The sequence below is a fragment of the Anser brachyrhynchus genome, assembly GCF_964034855.1.
Source record: "Anser brachyrhynchus genome assembly, chromosome: 1".
In the NCBI taxonomy this organism is placed as follows: Eukaryota; Metazoa; Chordata; class Aves; order Anseriformes; family Anatidae; genus Anser; species Anser brachyrhynchus.
The window spans coordinates 126,886,157-126,904,969 of NC_137694.1; the positions used below are offsets into that span (position 1 = coordinate 126,886,157).

The following is an 18,813-nucleotide window of genomic DNA, read 5'->3' on the forward strand; positions in this document are numbered from 1 at the left end:
CATGTAGCCTACTATCGTACAAGAGCTCAGTGGGCTTTGGGTTGCTCACTGTTTATGAGGTAATATGATTGACTCGTGGTCATATTTGCATACTGACTGCAGATGCTAGTTTCTTCCAAATCTGACTTGAGTTGGACATTGACCAGCACTGTGGTCAGGTGAGCACATTGCTCAACTAGCTCCTTGACTATTGCGTGTTATCTGTCTCCCCCAAAATCCACATGAAACCAGCTGCTGCCATCATGACCAGACACATCTATCACTGCTGCTACTGGTGGTTATCACTTGAGCACCACCCCGCTGGTGGTTACCATTTGAGCAGAGTTTTGGGTGAAAAGCCAGGTTGGGGTAGGGGGAGCACACCAACACAACAACCCTCTGGTGTATCCACCATTCCCCTCAGTTTTGTGTCATCAGCACAGTTGCCGAGGGTGCACTCTGCACCATCATTCAGATCATTAATGAAGATATTCAACAGGACTGCACCCAGTATTGACCCCTTGGGTGCATCACTAGTTACTGGCCTCCAAACAGACTTCATGCCACTGATCACCACATTTACACATTGATAATATGAGCATATTAATAATTATTCTTCTCACAAGGGCCTTATTTTAATTAAAGTTTGAAAATAAGCCTTGAGATCTCCAGATGAAAAGCTGCTGCTTTAGGTATGCAAGGAAACGCTGGTTCTGTTTTCAAATGCTCTTTACATTACTTGGCTTTATTAGTCCTTAAAGTATTGAATCCATAAAATACCTATAAAGCAAGATGCATGTGTATAATAAAATGAGGTTGTAAAACACAATTACTTCTTGGACTTCTCTTAAACAAATTTATTAAGTAAACCATGAAACTCAAGGTTTTATCATCACAGCTTTTGTTTTAGAATGTGACATTACCTAACCTTTCTCAAATGAATCTTAATTTTCTACAAGACCACTCAAAGGTGTCAATACTGCTAGCATAATTATCAAGCATGTATCAACTGATACAAGAGAACAACATTAACCACTCAGCAAAGAGGTAGTCCTAGAACATTTCAAGGTTTGGCAGTGATTCCCAAGTTGCTTGATGTTGCAGCATCACTGAGGAGATAATTATTTTCCACTGTAATCACAATTAGCTTTGGAAGAGATTAATAGCAGAACCAACACACCTTTTCCTCCTCCTCCTTCACAGGAATTTCTTGCTCTGAGACAGTCATATTGGAATATTAGGGAGAAATAAAGAGAGGAGAAAGAGGAGAAAGACTGGGTGGTGTGTTATGTACCGATTTGCTTTACAGGTTCCTACAGACTTCATCAAGAGATCTTGCCAACCGTGTTCAAGGCTGCACTAGACACTAGTGTCAGAGCCAGGACGAGGACTGCAGAGAGCCCTGGTGTAGAAATTCCTACACAGAGCTAATAGATGAAAATTCCTTTTGGAAGTGCAGTTGGTTTGGGTAATAACATGAGTTCTTACTACAGTTCTGGCAGGAATATTTCTCTGAGTAACTTTATTGTCAGTTCATGTACTTCAAAGAACAATTGCTCTTTTCTTCATTTGGTAAATTCATGTCACCAACTTTCTGCTCCTGCCAGTTTCACTCACTGTCATGAGGAGACATAAGGTAATTATGGGGGTAACTGCATATGTTGTAGGAGGAGTTTCCTCTGGCACCAGCTCCTCAGCTGTGCCTTGATAACGCATTTCCTGGGGAAATCACTAATTCTTATCACTCTGGATTACATTGAAAGGGGTTTATATCTGTTGGGTTTAATAAAATTGAAGGTGAAACTGCCCAGTAATAATATTTAAAAAAAAAAAAATCACGAAATATCTGTAACTGTGTATTTGTTTGATAATGTACATGAATAATTGTCATTGGTTTATATATATATTTTCATCTTTTAAGACTGTGGAGAAGAAAGGGGGATTTTCTTAAAAAGAGAAGGTAATGATTGATTATGCTCAGACCATTGTCCAAAAGAGATAATAGTCAGGTTAAATGACTTGCTGCCATCTATTGACCACGTACCTTACAGTGTCTGAAATTTTCAATAAGATGCTGAAAAAGCACTGAAATCTTGGAGCACATCAATACAGGAAAACCCACCTTTGAATGACAAAGTCAAAATACTATGTATGTGCTTCCATCCTGTTTCAGCATATTCCTGAATTTTCATTAAAAGCTAATGCTATTTGTTTGCACATTGTCTTTCTCAATGTTTTAGATTTAAACCAGCAGCTTCTCCTTCCAAATCAGAGCAGGTTTAGAGGTGAAGCAGTTTACTCTCAAGGACATCACACTGATACTAGCTGAGCTTGACAAATGCCTTTGTATAGATTTGTTGTTCACACCAAATTCTGGACCCTTCTCTAAAGCAAAATGAAGTAAACTAGCATCATAGCTTCCTACCCAGAATTATTGCCATGTCTCCAAATGAACACTTTTTTATGTGTTTGTTTTTCGAGGCTTTAAAATAACAAATCACTTCTTTATAACAAAATTGTCTCCTTGGAATAATAGGCTTAGGCGTGATTTCTGGTAGAGCAATAGCTCCTCTACATGATAGCAACAGCTTGCAGCAAGGAACAGAAGCCCATTCATTCTGGAGGTTTCCATCAGACAGGCAATGCTGTAAAAAAAAAAATAGTTCACTTTTTGCATCAATGAGGTACTCTATTTAAACAATGTTTTATTGCCTTTAGAAAATGACTATTCTATAACTAACAAATTAAAAGACAACTATTTCCTTTAAGACTTGAGAAAACAGACTTCTGGGGATACAATTATGCATCAGCCAAGCTGTGTTTTATGAAGAGCACAGAGACCAGCAAGTTGTTAAGGCATTCATCTGTCTCCAATAAACTTTTGTTTAGACAACTTTTAGCTCCATCAAGGGTGCTCACTAGCCCTCCTGATTCATCTCACCTCAGGCCTGTGTCTAGAGCTGAACACTGTTGCAACAGATCAAGCAGCACTGACTTGGTAACAACAGCCAAAAAACTAAGTTGTTATTACTGCTTCCTTCCTACTGCTATGTCAGAGATACAACTTACTGGACCATGTCTTGTCAGTGACACTTGCCTTCATCCAAATACCTCTGCTTTTATCAAAATACAAATATGTTCTCAAAAGCAAAATTTGTCCATTGGACTGAAGCTGCTGAATCTTTGTGTTGCTGTAGTCAGTAGAGGAGAAAATAACAAAAAGCAGCAAAATGGAGCAGAAAATCAGGCTCACAGCTCACCAGTCCAGGCACTGTATTTCACCAATTGTAGTGATACAAAGAGACAAATACACTGAATTTAATACAGTGGAAAGACTCCAGTGGCAAACAGTAGTGTTGCATAAAACAGTAGGTGATTCAACCTCCAAAAATCCAGTGTTTCTATTGGCCAGGATGGATTCAGAAGGCTGAATCAATTGTTTCAGACACAAAGAGAATTGAGACTTTATTACTGCATGTCCCTGAAGTTTATCAAGTGTTGAAGTTTCCCACCCTCACACATGTAGAATGAACACTTGAAACATGAATTCAGTATTTGGTATTAGGTGTTGTGGAGCCTGAGCACTAAGTCCATAAATCTTTCTCCCTGCTCTCTTCCTGCCCTCCCATATTTAAGCTTATGCAGGACTCTTTAGGGCACATGAAGCGATTGAAACAATTTCTGTTGGCACAATTTTCTTTTTTCCCATCCTTCATCCTCTTCCACAATCTAGTCCTTCCATATATTAATGCCTCACATCTTTGATTAGAACTGACCTTTTCCACTAGTCAACTGTAAACATTGGCTTCCCTGGTGAAGAAAACAGAAAATTCCCTCTTTGTAGAAGGAAAATAAAGTTCAAGCTTCCAATTTTATACCACTCTACCAAGTCCCTTCATTTTAGCAGACAACAAAAAAAGGAACTAAAAGGCAATGAAATAAGGAACCAAAAACAGTCAGAGAAGATCTACAGAGATGGACAGGCACAGTCATAGCCTAGTGTTAGTCCACTGAAAAGTCTCCAAGGGTCCCAGCAAGCAGCAGCTTTAAATAATTGAAGCATAGCCATATGCCTACCCAGTAAAATAAACCTGGCGGTATTCACTCAATGCTTCCTAAAGCCAAGGTTATGGGTCACTTCTTGACAGGTACACTTGGACAAGAAATAGCCTCTCTCACCTGTCTGCCAAGCCTGGAAGGCATATACTTTTCCTCTCAGCCACCTGACTAGCCTCAAAGGAGCAAACTGGGCAGAGGCATCTCTCAAAGTATTGGCTTCAGTACTGTAAATTCCTTTAGAGGTGAAAAGATTCCTAGCCAACAAACCAGACTAGGTTTGATCAGCCCAGACTTATGAAGTGTCTGTCAAAGATAAAACAGTTAATAATATTACCTGCTTTGGTATATCAGCTGTTTCACCCAGAGAGCCAGAAATCTCTCTACAACTATGCTAAACACCTCTGATGTGATTTTTTTTTAACTGGGAAGGTGCAATACATCCCAGTATATTCAAAAGCAATAGCAATTTGATCTCAGCTAGCACAATAATATGATCATTGTATGAGTCATGAAAAGTGCTGTTCCTTTCATTTGCTCTCCTCAGAAGTCATAGTTCCTACAGAGGTTTCACTGCCATAACACAAAGTAAAGTGAACTGCTATAGTACCTGAGAGCAGTAGGAAGTGCCCATTTATGTGTTAGCTTTCTAGAAATACAGACAGTGCTATACAATGGAGCAAAGGTATATAATATAGAACATACAGCAAAACAGTTCAGTTCATGCTTGAGAAGAAGCTTAGTTTCTAAGTGACTGGGCTGAAAAAACATCAACACTCACATTTGAATACCCTATACATTTACCTTCCTCAGATAATGCGAAGCTGCACAGCTGTCAAAATGGTTATAATTTAAAGTGAGCATTCAGAATGTAATGTTCTATATTGGTACTGCTGCTGAGGCTAAACTTTAGGTGATAATTATAATGTTGATCATCTGAGATGAAACTGTATCATACAAACTGCTTTAAAAAAAACACCAAACAATTAATGTGTAAAAACAAAATCCTTTATAAAACTGTCATAAAGAAAATGCAGATATAAACATGAAATCATTGCTTAGAACCTAGAAATTCATCTTCTGAAATGGTAAAAAATAAAGAATTCAGAAATTAATTGCTATTTAGGTTAATATTTTTGAATGAATTTTTGAATGAATTTAACAAATCTTTGAAACTGTATCACAGAAAAAAATATTTGAACATATTCCCCTTCTGAAATTTTTTTCAATGAAGCATGAAAATTTGATTAATAATGTTCATCATTTGGTAGTCCTTCACCTCCAAAAGGTAAAATACTGGTTATGCCAGAATGTTCTGGAAACGTTAGTTGCCAAGGCTTACATAGTGTTTAATTTCTCTCATACAGGACTATAAATGGATGGAAGAGGCCTTGGCTGTGACCCTTATTTAAAAATGTAGCCAGGACATACCCAGCAAATATAGATAGATGTAAGTGAACACTAGGAAAGTTCATGTGCCACAGAGTAAATGCCACCAGACTGGATGAAATTCCAATGCACAGCTAAATCTGGGGAATTTAGTGTCTTATGTAGCAAAGTTCCTATTTGATATGAACAATGGCCAAAGAACCTGACCCTTGATGAATACGGTTTTCATCCAGCAGTTTATTTACCCATTAAGCCTCATTTTACGAGCCACAGAGATGACTGAAAACTGCAAAGTAAAAAATTACCTGTTGAATTAAATGAACCACAGCAATATTCATTCACTAGAGTATTTGAAGAATATTTGTCTAGCTGCATCTGACACCCAGAAGTTAGTTCCAAAGTTAGTTTAGAAGTATTAAGTGAATTAAAAGCATAACTTTCTGAATAAAATAAAATAAAATAAAATAAAATAAAATAAAATAAAATAAAATAAAATAAAATAAAATAAAATAAAATAAAATAAAATAAAATAAAAGTTTAAAGAAATCAAGATACAGTTTTGATGTCCATGTGTTCTGTGGATTACAGTGCTATGGATATCAACTTACCATGACTCAGTGATGAAAACAAGGATTACTGAACCACACTGTTTTTGTAGATATAAGTTAGAAGGGGCTAAATGTTGGCTCTTGAATAAAATGGGCTTCACAAGCAGTTCCAGTGCAGCTCCCATGGCAGAGTCCTTCCAGATAACCAGACACAAGGTTGTGCTGGTGATCAGGCTCCTTGCAGTCCCAAGCTAACTGCCCATAATGGGGGAGCAAGACACCAGAGAAGGATCTATCCACATCTTCCATATCTTAACCACTCCTGGAGACCCTCCTACTTTCAGTTCAGCCAAAAATATGCTTTGTGCTTCTTGTGAAGCTCTTCAACAAATGAAAACTTTAGTAGGTGTTTCACAGATGCAAGGAGTGCAACCATGTCTGGAGTGAGAGGGTATCAATTGCATGTATGAGAAAGACCATCATATTAATAATGAATGACAAATACAGGTGGGAAAGGCCAATGTCCTCTATCTAAAATCCACATCTAGGTGTATGATACATGTGGTGGTTAAGGAAGTGGACTGGACTTTCTGGAAACTGGACTGCATGACTCTCAACCACCAAGCTTTCTCAAGATACACTATGCCTACTCAGTCATCAATGGTGCTAATGCATAGTAAATCCACCTGATTCAGGGGATCTTAAGAGCTGAAACTGTAAAGCAAGGCTGAATTCTCTCCACTATCAATGCAGCTGAAGGAGAGTCTGGCAAAGATGTTTTCTCCAGCCCAGCTTTCCACAGCATTTATACATGAGTCTTGCTTTACTGGTACTGTTGCAGAGACACCTGGCTCTGGGAAGAGGTGTCTAATTACAAGCTCCATTGCATCAAGCCAAGTTTGTGCTCCAGCTCTTCCCAAATGAGGTCAAATGAGCTGCCAGCCAGACAATGAGCAAAGGGGGCATAAAGCAGGCAAGTGGAGTAATTAACTACTGGAATTCTCTGTTTGCCTCCTACTCAGTAAATAGCATGAGGTTACAGTTTTAACAAAAGCCTTTTATTGGGCAACAAGCAGTGATTTTTTATGGTGGAGTCTCAAGGTGCTTATAATCTTACCAAATCATAGGTAATCGTGTCGTATGTAGTATTTATTTAGATTTATTTTGTACATAAATTCCTTGTCTAAGGAAGAGAAAGGTAGAAGTCCTCTTCTCATCTTGACCAGCAGGTGATTCTTACTAAAGAAACAGCTCACCCTGCTGGTTAATCGTTTCAAAAGCTTTCAAGTGATTTAATGTGGCATTGAGTTTGACTCACTTTATTACTTCTGATGGAAGACCTTATTTATTTCAGAGCTAATGGGTGAGAGTTAACTCACATTTCTCCATCTCCAGTGACAAGAAAATAACTTGCAATTGGTTTATTTAAGAAATACATTGAAAACAAAAAATAAAAAAGGGAAAAAAAGAAATGAAGCACCAAAGTATAAATCACGAACAAGATTTATGGCACAGGAAAGTGATGTTCTTGCAAAGAAAAAGAAACCACTTGCCTCCAATAGCTAACACAGTGTAAGTGCTATTCAGAGAGCAGTTACTGCCTTTCTACCAGTACTAGAGCACCTCCATGCACAGTCTGAACCTATATTCTATTGTAAGTGCCTCAGTGATTAAAACCCCATTGTCCATAGAGTTGAACAGCAGGAGATGCTGGTTCTGAATATGCAGACAGGTTATCTGTTTGACAACAGTTTACCATAGGTAGCAGACAAATTATTACTCCTTTGGCACTTACTGTCATAAGAGTTACTGCAAAGGCAAATTATTTGGTAACCCTGCACATATGATTATAGCACCATGTTAGAGGCACTCTCATAATAAAGAAACTCCTTTCTCCATCATAACTCATTATTTGCAGATACTCATGACACTTTGCTGGGAGCAGGGAACCACCTGATGGATTGAGAGTTACCAATCTACATAGATTTATGACAAACTATTTTACAGATAGCAGGGTGATTCTTGAGACATCTGAGCATAAGAAAATATTTTTTCTGCATTTTAGGAAAAATGTTTTGTTATCTTGGCACTTAAGTAGGCATAAACAGGCTTAAAAGTTCTGGCTCTCATTCCTGGATCAGTCACAATGTGATATTAATTCTGCTTCTAAGTGGCAACTAAGGACTGCTTTGGCTTTGAGGGGGAAGGGGGATAGAATAAGGGGAAGACAAATGATGTCTGCATCCAGTGTGTCAGGTATATCAAGATCAACTCTGCCACTCATGAAGAAGGAGCTCTTAGAATTGGCCAGAAATTCACTACTATTCAAGACTGATTTCTTAGTCACATACCAGGCAATAATTTCACATGGCATGGCACTATTTATCTGTGAAATGCTATGTATATTAGTAATTATAAACAAAACCAATATACGTGGTTAAATTCCATTAAACTTCTCAGTACCTTCTGTCACTGTGTGCATAAAATAGAGCAGGTAGATGAGACGACAGCAACAATGAATCACAGCCTATTACATGCCCTTTAAAAATTGCTGGATTTGACAGCAGCAAATTAGCATGTGACCATTAGATTAGGATCATTGTTGAAAGAAGCTAGAAAAGAATCAATAGCCTTGACCAAAATAATGGGATTTATTTACCTTTATGGACAGGGGCCTGTAGACAGCATCTCTGTGCACACAGCGTGGTCTTACAAGTTCTGGGTCAGCATAGAAGAAATCTGAGGCACAGTTCTCAAAAAGAGTAGATAAAAATCATCCTCTGTAGTCCCAGAAAATGTACAAGTGTGTACATGCGTGTGTGTGTGTGCACAGGTGTACCTAAGGGGAGGGGAGAATCACAGAATGGGTTGGGTTGGAAGGGACCTTAAAGTCTGCCCAGTTCCAACCCCCTGCCCTGGGCAGGGACACCTCCCACCAGACCAGGTTGCCCAAAGCCCCATCCAGCCTGGCCTTGAGCACCTCCAGGGATGGGGCATCCACAGCTTCTCTGGGCAGCCAGTGCCAGTGCCTCACCACCCTCTGAGTAATTTCTTTCCAATATCTAATCTAAATCTACTCTCTGTTTGTTTAAAGCCATTGTCCTATCACTACAATCCCTGAAAAAGAGTCCCACCTCAGCTGTCCTGTAGGTGTCCTTTAGGTACTGGAAGGCTGCTATAAGGTCTCCCTGGAGCCTTCTCTTCTCCAGGCTGAACAACCCCAACTCCCTCAGCCTGCCTTCACAGGAGAAGTGCTCTGGTCTTTAGATCAAATACATTTTTAAATACATTGTCTAATTTATGTTTCCAAGCTAATCAACTCCTAGCTTTTGGCATGCTACTTTCTTTTGACTGTATCCTTGCCAAAGGACATTGATTTCTCCCAGGTGGCTTTTCACCTTATGTGAAAGGTGATGTGATGTGACACCTGATGTGTCCTAGCATTTTTGTAATATTCTCCTGTAGGATCTCCCAGTAATTCTAATTCTTTATTTTTTCCTTAATTCCCTTGAAATGATAAAAACCTTTCTTATACAAAATGTCACACATACAAAATTCAAATCAGAAAAAGAGAGGAGAGAAATTAGGAAAATTCATATATTCAGCAATATAATTACTGTTGTTTTATTACCTCATTGTCTCTGACTCCAGCATGGACCTGGTTACTAAAGAAGGCTGCAGGACACTTTGGGAAGAGGTTGGGTGAGAGTAGGAAAACTACCATGATCAAAGAGAGCCACAGCACATTAATACTCAGGTAGATGTTACTAGCATAGCCACCAAGTACTCTGGTCCTTTCTCTGTCAACAGCAAAACTTCACTAACACAGTGGTCTGCTAACTTGGATGCTGATGTAAATCCTGGTGGATTAAAGTGAAGCCTTTTAATTATCATTAGTTGGTAGTAAAACTTAGAGAAAGGACAAACAGCAGAGCCTGGTTTCTGATTTTGACTTGTGGGAAGACAAAGTACTTCTGCTTTTAGTTCCTCCACTCGGTTTCAGTTCTCAAAAGAATCTCCTTTCTAATTTGCAGTACAATTTCTGGGCTGATTTAGAAGCTCGACTTGAAATGAGATCCCCTTCCTAAAGATCACAGAGCACTTTGCAAATGATAGATCCTTTACTGTCATCTCCAGATCACCAATGGGGAAGCTGAGATGTAATGAGGGGAGGTAATTTACCAAGACTCCCCACACCTGGCAGTACCTAGCCAAATTCCATTGCAGCAGCTGGAGTCAGACTGACAGCATGCCCAGCATGGTAGGAATTACTGCCACCTTCCTATATATGCTTGCTAGACTACATTCCAGCATGTAGCTTGCTTAGCTCAAACACAGATGGGAGGGGTTGGTTCATATTGCTCCAAAGAGTGACAAACAGTCCCTCTCTTCAGCAGGTTTCCAGACCAAATTCTTCCTTGTCTTGCAGCTAGGAGTGACTGCAGTCTATTCATCTACCTGTCAACAATATCAAGACTTGCAGCTCATGCAGATCACGTGTAGTATGTTTTTGAAAAGCACATAGTTTACTCTTAGAAAGGTTTCTTAAAAATATTGAAAATATTGTGGTTTTATTGAAATGTCATCAGATGACAACAGCATGCTTTTACCTTTCCATTTTTAATTTGCCTTTCCAGCAGACAGATGCCATAAAGCACTACTAGATGCAATGTCTGTTGCAGAGAGTTGAACACCAAAAGCTGAAACAGCATCTCACTCTCTCCCTCCTGTTTGTGGAAGGGATTTGCTTGTTTTCCCAGCCTTTTCTGAAGGGCTGCTTGTTTTCCCACTTTAATAAGACACTCACCATGAACCAAAGCTGAAAATTGCACAGGCTATTGAGCTTTGTTCTGTGTTTGGGATGTAGAGAAGGACAGATGGCTGGGCAGACAGATTTTGTAGAAGCTTTATTGTCTAACAGCCATCTTATGAAGGGAGAGTGATAATAAACGATGCAGCACATGGGACAGCAAGCATTTCATGTCATGTTCAAAACTTATCTTCCATTCTGAAATGCTTGAGCTATATAGACCTTATGGGACATGATGACTGCAGCAAGAAATAATTTGAAGCTTGGTATGTTGTGGAGAAAATTCTGGAAAATAATACTTGAAAAGATTTCAAGTAGCAAATTAATTAAATTTTCTAACTTCTATTTCTACTACATTATTTAGCTGTGGAATGAACAGGAGTACAGCTGCTACATTAGTCATTTCACAGGTTTACTGCAACAGTCGATGCCATCTAACGTGGCATCAGGATGTTCAGTCTTAACAGAGAAAGAAAGAAATAGTTCCTCAGGAACTTTTCTAGCGTGGAAGAGATACTGAGAAGCTGATGATAAAGAACCTGTCTGAATTCAAATGAAAAGTCATTGAGACTCCTGCTTTGGAAGCAACTTCATTATGGACATAAGAGAGCAATCCAGCAAATCTTGATCAGTTTTACAGTATATTTAGCAAGTTACTGAACATCTGTCTCACTGGACACTATTCCCAATCAAAGATCCTGTGGTCAGAGGCTTCCCCACTGGCAGAAGTGTTTAATCACACCTGTGTACTGTGCAATCTCCAGATAGTTTATTTCTTTTTTGCAAGAAAATCTGACAAAGAATGGGAAATAAACAAGAGAAAAGCACAGGATCTATCCTACACACCACAGGTACCCATCAGCAGCAGCCACATATTTTCATTCTCATAGTTCTGTGTAAAAAATGGAGACAGTGTTTTCAGTCACATTTCTGGGTCCCTGGTCCTAGGCTGATTCTGAATTCAACAAGTGCTGCCAATTACACAAGATATCATGACATGAAGTTTTAGGCTGGATGCACAAAACAAACAAAAGCCAGGAGTCTGGGACTGGAGGAGTGTGATCTTTTAAGGCTTTTGAGGGGAAAAAAAAATGTTGCTATAATTTTGACAACATAATTTAGAGGCTTTTATATAGAGCAATCTACACCTCCGCCCCTCTCCACCTCGCCTCCCCCTCTGGTATTGTCTTGCCTGTCAATTATTGGAAGAAGAGCCTGTTCTTTAAAAGGCTTTTAAATGATTAGAAATTATTTGGAATATCATCTAAAAGCTCTTGAAAGAAAGAACACTACCCCCTCACATACACACACCAGAAAGTATTTATTTGTATTTTCAACTTAAATGTGCAAGAGTAATATGAGAGTGTGTCTGGCTAATGACACCGAGGATCATTAGCTGTGCTTGACCTTGGGTTTGAGCTGTGCAGATGTTACAAGGTAAACCTAATGCTCCAAAAGCCTAATACATGACATCGCATTGCTCATTTCCTTTGGTACCTATAATACTGTGAGGACTGTATAGAAAGACTGAGAGAATATGGGGCCGTGAAGATATACAGTAGGCAGTGTTGCTGTCAATATATGCATATCAGCAAGCAAAGCAAGCCAGCTGCACCATTTTGCCAAGTAAGCAACTTTGTTGTTAATGTAGGGTTTGTTTGCTCTGATACATAACAGACACATTCGAGTTCCTTCAAACCATCACTCTGACTGGCATTGAGAGATATTGTATTATAAATTTTACATTATAATAGTGTTTACTGGCGGAATAAATTGCATACCTGCATTGAAGTGATGGAAAAAAGACATCACTCATTATCACATTCAGCAGCATGCTGAATACAGCAGTGAACAGTGATAATCGTGCCAGCTAAAGTGATTTTACCTATGAAAAGTTGTTCAGATGTAAGAGTCAGAGACTGTTAATGTCTTACATGAAGAACAGCTATTTCCTTGTTGTTTCTGGGGAGAACCTTACAATCCATTGATTACTCACAAGTTTCATAAATGCAATATACGTTAAAGGTATAAAAATATTTCTGTTTTCTTCACAAGCTCCTTTTATCTCCATATTACCTACCTTAATTGCTACTAGCTGCTTTATTCCTCCTTTTATTGGACCTCACACAAATTAGAAATAAGCATTTGGTTCAAATGTCACTGTCAGATTCAATCCCATTCCCTTTGGTCACTCCTGAAATGGTTTCTGGGACACTGCTCTTTTCCGGGCAGATCCATGCTTCGCAAGAGGGACTCTCACCTCTGAATTTAGCCTTCAGTGGAGCCAGGGGTAAAAGAGCCAACTATATTTTTCTTCCTTTAATTCTTTTTCTCCTTGTTGGCATCCCTAGATGAGTTTCATCTGGCTGTCTCTGCCTACAAGTAGATATTTAGTGTGGGTTTCACCCCAGGCTAGGGCACCTCATTTTAGGCACCAATATGTAGGACTTTATAGGTGGCTGTGGTGCTCTGTACAGTCCATGCAGATCTAGTCAGTGGAGCATGGATGCAGCTGTCCCAAAACAAGTATTAGAGCTACCGTAGCATATGCTGCCTGGCCTCAAGGTGCTAAAGGACATGTGTCTCCCTAGGGCCTCTGTCACATGTGTCAGCCTCACGCAGAGGTCTTCAGCATCCTAGAGAGCCTGGAACAGCTCTCAAGGCCTATGTTTAGGTAGCCAAATGAGGTCCTAGTTCTCCAGCATCCATTGTGGAAGACAAGGCACCTCACTCACATATAGACAACCACATGTATCTGTTTGAATCTCCCTCTGGAAGCTGGGTGAGATGAACCACATCCATTGGCCTCAGTTTCACTATCTAGCTACATCTTTGAAGTTAAATATAATAATAGAGCATCCCTTCTCCATACTTTTTAGGACTCAGCTCTCCTTAGTTGCATTCATACTTTATGCCTTTGAGGATCTGGTTCTTAAAAGTTCTGCTATGCCTGCGGCTAGATCTAGTCACCTAAGAATAGGAGAGCAAACACAGCTGGTTAAGTTAACTCTGATTAACAAAGTACCAAGCGTCTGGGAACCAAGGGACTATTTCATATGCACTCTGCAACTAACACAGGTGCAGTGGGTGCTCAGCGCAGGAACGAAGGTCGGGATGCCCAGCCTCAGTGGAGTTTTTCTTTGGAAGCACTGGTGCTGTGGGGAGCAGAGGGTCAGGGGAACACAATGGGAGGACAGGGTAGGTCAGGTTAGGTCAGGTTCTGCCGTGCTGCTCTACCAGCCGAGTGGAGTGCCTCATGGGCCTGGCTCAGTCCTTTGTAGAGAAAGAGATTTTTTGGTACAAATTATGTGACATCAGAAAGGGAATGAAAGGGGCTTTCATGGGTCACATTCTACCACTGAATGTACACCTGTATGTAAGTGCCAGCATCTCAGGGAGGTGGCACTGCAGTTAAGTAGGTGGAAACATAGATCGTGTGAGGTAGAAAAAGTATAATGAGGGGGAACTAATCTCCCCAGCACTGCCGTTCTTCTAAATATGGAAGAATTATGAAATATCTCCAAGATTTCATAAATTCTAGCAGAGAACCCTGCTGTGTACCGACCAATATAGCAATCTGACACCTCTTAAGGAAAAAAAAATCTTTTTTTCACTTACCAATTTGTCTTGTTTCCTACAAAAGAATAATGGAATGGGAAAAAAATAAAGCAAGAGATGACTAGAAAATAAAAGCAGTACTATTCTTGGAATATTCTTTTACTTGACAACGTTGGAGCAAGGGGGGTGTTTTTAAAAATTGATGATCATCTCCTTCCCACTGGTCATAGGACACAATCTTCACTAAAAGGAGTTTGACATGCCTGTCATAGGGCATACATTTCCCAGGTGTGGGTGCAATTCAGTATACTGCAGTTCAAGCCAGTTGCTGGTCCTAATATCAAGTTTCTGTTGACAGACAATACAAAGTACGGCACTTCTGTGTGACTGAGTTGATATTCAACATGGAAACACTTCTCCACTGAGTCACAAGACAGACTTGAAATTAAAATAATTTTCAAAGTAAATTGCAGGTGAAAAACAAAAGGAGATAGATTGAAAATTGGAAGTAATGGGAAAATAAAGATGAGGTGTTAGTGCTACCTAATTGTTTTCATTTTTTCATAATAAAAATGATTATCTCTCTAAATGTATGTCACCCATGCATTTATCTACATTTCTGTTTGTCTATCATTTACCTGTCTTCCACCTGCCTGAAAGTAACTACCTATTTGGAAAAGCAAGTTAAATTGTCTTCCTTGGTGAAGGGAGGGGAGAAAGCTAAAAAAGAGAGAGAAAAGCGATGAAAAAACTTGGTGTAATCTGAATAGCAATGAAGCAAAAGCTACTCCTTGATGTGCCTATGAATCCTGTAAATGAAGTGGCCCTTGAATTAAATTAATTTAAAATCTGGCAAATATTACTCGGCATGTTTGTCAATGTGCTGTATAATTATTAATTTGTTCATTGAGGCAACTATATAAATAAATAGAAAGCAGAATGCCATGATTAAACTAACACTAGAAATCCAGGGTCAAGGAGCCCTGTTATACAGGGATCTAAATAGCTTTCCCAGGTCCTATTTTTACATCTCCATACAGATCTGCAGGTCTGTAACTGCGAATTAATTGGCACACATTTAGATGCCAACAGAGCTTTTGTATTCTCAGTGCACATTTTGTCTTCTCAGAGTGAGATGTTAGTAATGGAGGTTTTAATATTACCCCTAGGGGAGCACCAGAAAATCTTAACAATTTCCTTCACTAGAGTATTTTCATTAGAGCTAAATGCTGTGCAATTTACATTTGAAATCAGGTGTAGGGTAAGTATAATGTGACAAGACATGTTGCAATGTTAGGTTTTTTTTGTTCAAATGTTCCTTATTTACTGCAATATAGCCTCAAAAGATAAGCATGCAATTAAAATAAATATCTTGATTTTTAACCACTCCTAATTGGACTGTTACTGGGATAATAGGAGCACAAAATAGAATCAGGTTTAAAAGGGCCCAAAGCACAAGATTAAAATATTACTCTATTTAAAAAAAAATAAAAATGTTTCAGGCAAAATAGGTTCTGCAGAGCAGAAAAGAGTTCATCATAAGTAAATGAGACACAAAACCTTTCCTTTGTAGCACTAATTCAACCTTACAGTGCTTAAAATGCCAAGACCTCTGCATGACTCAGAAGAAAAAACACAAAACCTACCTCTCCCAACACAAAACCACCAAACAAAAAGAACCGAGTTGGTATGAGGAAAAAAAAAAAAAAAGCATTCATTAATAAGAGCCCCATGCAATAAAGAGACAGAGGACTAGAGACAAAACAGGGCTGATAGATAGCCGGGGATGAATTTCACTGCTTTTTCTAACATGACATTCTACTCTGCCATTGTCCGAACCTCAAGACACACATATTCCATCACTGACTTTTGTTTTCAGAGCAACAAAGAAGAAATTGCACACCTAAAGTGGGTTCAGTCAGATCAGGGCCTCTTTCATGTCTAAACCTGAACACAGCAACCACTGTTTAAATGTTTCTCCATTAAAAAAAAAAAAAAAAAAACTAGCAGTCTCAGTCAGACAGGGCTTATCATTGAAGAGGGTTCCTACAGAAGGGGGAGGCTTGCAGCATCCGCCTCTCAGCCAGCAAGAAGCCCCCTAAGAATGAAGGAACCAAACCATCACAGAAGAGACCTGCCAACAGCAGGGAGAGGGGAGGAAGCAACACTCCTAGCAACATGCCACTCTGCGAAACTGCAGCCAGCTTCAAGTGCAGTAACAAGCCACTTTGTGATGAAGGAGATCTAAGTCAAGGGGTCAGATCCAGAGGGCTGGAATGGTTACAGCTCTCTTGGGCTGAGTTGAGGATGGGAATCAGACAACCTTCCCATTACCTTCTTCCTTACATAGCCAGGCGAGAATGAAGGCACAAAAATGCTAAATGATTTTAAAGGGTAAAAATTCATCCCACCTGACCCAGGTGTCCAGTTTAGGCATGTGGACACTGTTGTCTCAATACAGTCAATGAAGAAAAGAAAGTCCTACACAGGGTGCTGTAGATGGTGGTGAGGTTATGCCACCCTTCATGTTGCCTCCCTCTTGCCACTGAATATGCAAGGAGTCTAAGGCTTCTAACTAGGGGGAGAGTAATCAAGCACAGAAGGCTCAGGCCTCATCTGAATAGGACCAGGTTTACAAAGTATAGCCATGACTCATTTAAAAAAAAAAAAAAAAAGAAAAGTCTAAAAACCACAGTAATATCTTGTATGCTCAGACAGGAAAACACAAAAATTGAGGTCCCTGGTTTTCTGGTATTATTGTAAATTGCAGACTTCTGCTTTTAAGGACTCCATGAAAAACCCTTTATAAATTTTCCTTAGAAAAATTCCTTACTGAACATAAGACAGACTGAAATTATATGAATGTTTGAAGGGATTTCTTCCAACCTTCTGAGGAAGGGTGATTATAAAATTTCAAGTTACCTCTGAAGCATTAGATAAAAATATGTGAAATTTAGTTCTGTGGTCTTTTAAAGAAATTTGCCAAATATTATTTCTGAGAGCAGTGATGTGTGCTTATGAAGTCTTCATGATCTGACAGATTTTTATGAAGCCTTCGTTGCCATCTCTGTGGCCATGAAATCCATGCAGATCAAGAAGCAGGAAAGCTTTGGATATGACCTTGTCCTTGCAAGGCAAAAGTGTGGGCAAGAACCGAAGAACCTGGTGAGCTGCCAAGCTAGGAACTGACACCAAGTAATGGTAAACAGTAGAGTGTACCTAGTTTGAGCAGTGAGGACTAAAACAGACCTTGAAGAGACCGAAAATATTAAACAGCGGAGATAAAAGGGGAGGAAAAAAGAGGGAGCTAAGACCAACAATATTTCCACTTCACAAAGAGGAGATGAGGAAATGAGGACTCAAGTCCTGTACTTTGTAAAGGCATCAAGCTGTTAGGAATCTTCTTTCAGTAATATTAAAAATAAATAAATACATAAATAAATAATAAAATAAGCTCTTTGGCTAGGGAATACAATGAAACTGTTAAACATACTTAGTCAGGTGAAGTCCCTGGTGACTGGAAAAAGGGAAACATCACTCCCATTTTGAAAAAGGGTAGAAAGGACGACCCAGGGAACTACAGACCTGTGAGCCTCACCTCTGTGCCTGGGAAGATCCTGGAAGAGATCCTCCTAGAAGAAATGTCAAGACACATGCAGGACAAGGAGGTGATTTGGGACAGCCAGCATGGCTTCAACAAGGGCAATCATCATGCCTTACCAATCTGGTGGTGTTCTGTGATGGAGTGATGGCATCAGTTGTCAAGGGAAGACTGATCAATGTTATCTACCTGGACTTCTGCAAGGCCTTTGACACGATCCCACATGACATCCTGATCTCCAAATTGGAGAGATACGGATTTGATGGGTGGACCATTCAGAGGATAAGGAATTGGCTTGAAGGCTGCACCCAAAGACTGGTGGTCAATGGCTCTAAGTCCAGGTGGAGGCCAGTAACAAGTAGTGTCACTCAGGGGTCTGTTCTGGGACCAGTGCTCTTTAATATCTTTATCAGTGACATAGACAGTGGGATAGAGTGTGCCCTCAGCAAGTTTGCAGATGACCCCAAGATGAGTGGTGCAGTCAATACAATGGAAGGAAGGGATGCCATCCAAAGGGACAGAAGTGGGAGAAGTGGGCCCACGTGAACCTAATGAGGTTCAACAAGGCCACGTGCAAGGTGCTGCACCTGGGTTGGGGCAATCCCAGACATGAGCACAGACTGGGGGAACAACTCATAGAGAGCAGTCCTGCAGAGAAGGACTTGGGAGTTCTGGTGGACAAAAAGCTCAACATGAGCCGGCAGTGAGTGCTTGCAGCCAAGAAGGCCACCTGCATCCTGGGCTGCATCAACAGTGGAGCGGCCAGCAGGTGGAGGGAGGTGATTGCCCCCCTCTATTCTGCCCTCATGAGGCCCCGCTTGGAGTGCTGCATCCAGGTTTGGGGCCCCAGCACAAGAAGGATGTGGAGCTGT

The 18,813-nt window shown here is 39.9% G+C and overlaps 1 long non-coding RNA gene across 1 annotated transcript; it reads right to left on the reverse strand.

Moving 5' to 3' along the window:
• Positions 1–674: 674 nt before the first annotated feature.
• On the reverse strand, positions 675–13,742 carry LOC308188575. The gene is made up of 3 exons (XR_013945601.1): positions 13,655–13,742; positions 8,632–8,724; positions 675–2,624 (listed from the first exon to the last, which is right to left on the reverse strand). It is a non-coding gene; the product is annotated as an uncharacterized lncRNA (long non-coding RNA).
• Between the last annotated feature and the right edge of the window lie 5,071 nt (positions 13,743–18,813).